This window comes from Triticum aestivum, chromosome 2A (genome assembly GCF_018294505.1).
Source record: "Triticum aestivum cultivar Chinese Spring chromosome 2A, IWGSC CS RefSeq v2.1, whole genome shotgun sequence".
Lineage (NCBI taxonomy): Eukaryota > Viridiplantae > Streptophyta > Magnoliopsida > Poales > Poaceae > Triticum > Triticum aestivum.
Genome location: NC_057797.1, coordinates 608,231,298 through 608,234,804, shown reverse-complemented (window position 1 = coordinate 608,234,804; position 3,507 = coordinate 608,231,298).

Here is a 3,507-nt window from a genome sequence, read left to right as displayed (position 1 = left end):
CGATGATCTCATCGGATGAACCACGATGTCAAGGACTCAATCAATCCCGTATACAATTCCCTTTGTCTAGCGGTATGGTACTTGCCCGAGATTCGATCGTCGGTATACTGATACCTTGTTCAATCTCGTTACCGGCAAGTCTCTTTACTCGTTCCGTAACACATCATCTCGTGATCAACCCCTTGGTCACATTGTGCACATTATGATGATGTCCTACCGAGTGGGCCCAGAGATACCTCTCCGTTTACACGGAGTGACAAATCCCAATCTCGATTCGTGCCAACCCAACAGACACTTTCAGAGATACCCGTAGTGTACCTTTATAGCCACCCAGTTACGTTGTGACGTTTGGCACACCCAAAGCACTCCTACGGTATCCGGGAGTTGCACAATCTCATGGTCTAAGGAAATGATACTTGACATTAGAAAAGCTTTAGCATACGAACTACATGATCTTGTGCTAGGCTTAGGATTGGGTCTTGTCCATCACATCATTCTCCTAATGATGTGATCCCGTTATCAACGACATCCAATGTCCATGGTCAGGAAACCATAACCATCTATTGATTAACGAGCTAGTCAACTAGAGGCTTGCTAGGGACATGGTGTTGTCTATGTATCCACACATGTATCTGAGTTTCCTATAAATACAATTCTAGCATGGATAATAAACGATTATCATGAACAAGGAAATATAATAATAATCAATTTATTATTGCCTCTAGGGCATATTTCCAACAGTCTCCCACTTGCACTAGAGTCAATAATCTAGTTCACATCGATATGTGATTAACACTCAAGATCACATCCCCATGTGACTAACACCCAAAGAGTTTACTAGAGTCAATAATCTAGTTCACATTTACCATGTGATTAACACTCGATGAGTTCTGGGTTTGATCATGTTATGCTTGTGAGAGAGGTTATAGTCAACGGGTCTGAACCTTTCAGATCCGTGTGTGCTTTACAAATCTCTATGTCATCTCCTAGATGCAGCTACCACGTTCTATTTGGAGCTATTCCAAATAACTGTTCTACTTGGACCTATTCTAAATTGTTGCTCCATTATACGTATCCGGTATCTCTACTCAGAGCTATCCGGATAGGTGTTAAGCTTGCATCGATGTAACCCTTTACGACGAACTCTTTTACCACCTCCATAATTGAGAAAATTCCTTAGTCCACTAGTTACTAAGGATAACTTTGACCGCTGTCCTGTGATCCATTCTTGGATCACTCTTGTACCCCTTGACTGACTCATGGTAAAGCACACTTCAGGTGCGGTACACAGCATAGCATACTGTAGAGCCTATGTCTTAAGCATAGGGGACGACCTTCATTCCTTTCTCTCTATTCTGCCATGGTCGAGCTTTAAGTCTTAACTTCATACCTTACAACTCAGGCAAGAACTCCTTCTTTGACTGATCCATCTTGAACACCTTCAAGATCACGTCAAGGCATGTGCTCATTTGAAAGTACTATTAAGCGTTTTGATCTATCCTTATAGATCTTGATGCTCAATGTTCAAGTAGCTTAATCCAGGTTTTCCATTGAAAACACTTTCCAAATAACCCTATATGCTTTCCAGAAATTCTACGTCATTTCTGATCATTAATATGTCAACAACATACACTCATCAGAAATTCTATAGTGCTCCCACTCACTTCTTTGGAAATACAAGTTTCTCATAAACTTTGTATACACCCAAAATCTTTGATCATCATCAAAGCATACATTCCAACTCCGAGATGCTCACTCCAGTCCTCAGAAGGATTGCTGGAGCTTTGCATACTTATTAGCATATTTCAGGATAGACAAAACCTTCCGGTTGTATCACATACAACCTTTCCTCAAGAATCGTCGAGGAAACAATGTCTTGACATCCTATCTGCAAGATTTCATAAATAATGCAGTAATTGCTAATATAATTCCAACAGACTCTTAGCATCGCTACGAGTGAGAAAGTCTCATCGTAGTCAACTCCTTGAACTTGTCGAAAAACATCTTAACGACAAGTCGAGCTTTCTCAATGGTGACACTTACCATCATTGTCTGTCTTCCTTTCAAAATCCATATGTACCTAACAGCCTTACGACCATCAAGTAGTTCTTCCAAAGTCTACACTTTGTTTTCATACATGGATCCTCTCTCGGGTTTTATGGCCTTGAGCCATTTATCGGAATCCGGGCCCACCATCGCTTCTCCATAGCTCGTAGGTTCATTGTTGTCTAGCAACATGACTTCCAAGACAGGATTACGTACCACTCTGAAGTAGTACGCATCCTTGTCATCCCACGAGGTTTGGTAGTGACTCGATCCGAAGTTTCATGATCACTATCATAAGCTTCCACTTCAGTTGGTGTACGTGCCACAGGAACAACTTCTTGTGCCCTGCTACACACTTGTTGAAGTGACGGTTCAATAACCTCATCAAGTCTCCACCATCCTCCCACTCAACTTTTCGAGAGAAACCTTTCCTCGAAAAAGGACCCGATTCAAGAAACAATCCCTATTGCTTTCGGATCTGAATTAGGAGGTATACCCAACTGTTTTTGGGTGTCCTATGAAGATGCATTTTATCTGCTTTGGGTTCGAGCTTATCAACCTGAAACCTTTTCACATAAGCGTCGCAGCCCCAAACTTTCAAGAAACAGCAACTTAGGTTTCTCCAAACCATAGTTCATACGGTGTCGTCTCAACGAAATTATGTGGTGCCCTATTTAAAGTGAATGTGGTTGTCTCTAATGCCTAACCCATGAACGATAGTGGTAACTTGATAAGAGACATCATGGTATGCACCATATCCAATAGGGTGCAACTATGACGTTTGGACACACCATCACACTATGGTGTTCCAGGCTATATCAGTTGTGAAACAATTTCCACAATGTCTTAATTCTGTGCCAAACTTGTGATTAAGATATTCATCTCTATGATCATATCATAGATCTTTTATCCTCTTGTCACGACGATCTTTCAACTTCACACTGAAATTACTTGAACCTTTCAATAATTCAGACTCATGATTCATCAAGCAAATGTACTCAACATCCACTCAAATTATCTGTGAAGTAAGAACATAACGATATCCACTACATGCCTCAGCACTCATTGGACTGCACACATCAAAATGTATTACTTCCAGCAAGTTGCTTTCTAGTTCCATTTTACTGAAAACAAGGCTTTCAGTCATCTTGCCCATGTGGTATGATTTGCATGTCTCAAGTGATTCAAAATCAAGTGAGTCCAAACGCTCCATTTGCATGGAGTTTCTTCATGCATATGCACCAATAGACATGGTTCGCATGTCTCAAACTTTTCAAAAACGAGTGAGCCCAAAGATCCATCAATATGGAGCCTCTTCATGCGTTTTATACCGATATGACTTACGTGGCAGTGCCACAAGTAGGTGGTACTATCATTACTATCTTTTGGCATGAACATGTGTATCACTACGATCGAGATTTAATAAACCATTCATTTTAGGTGTAAGACCATTGAATGTAT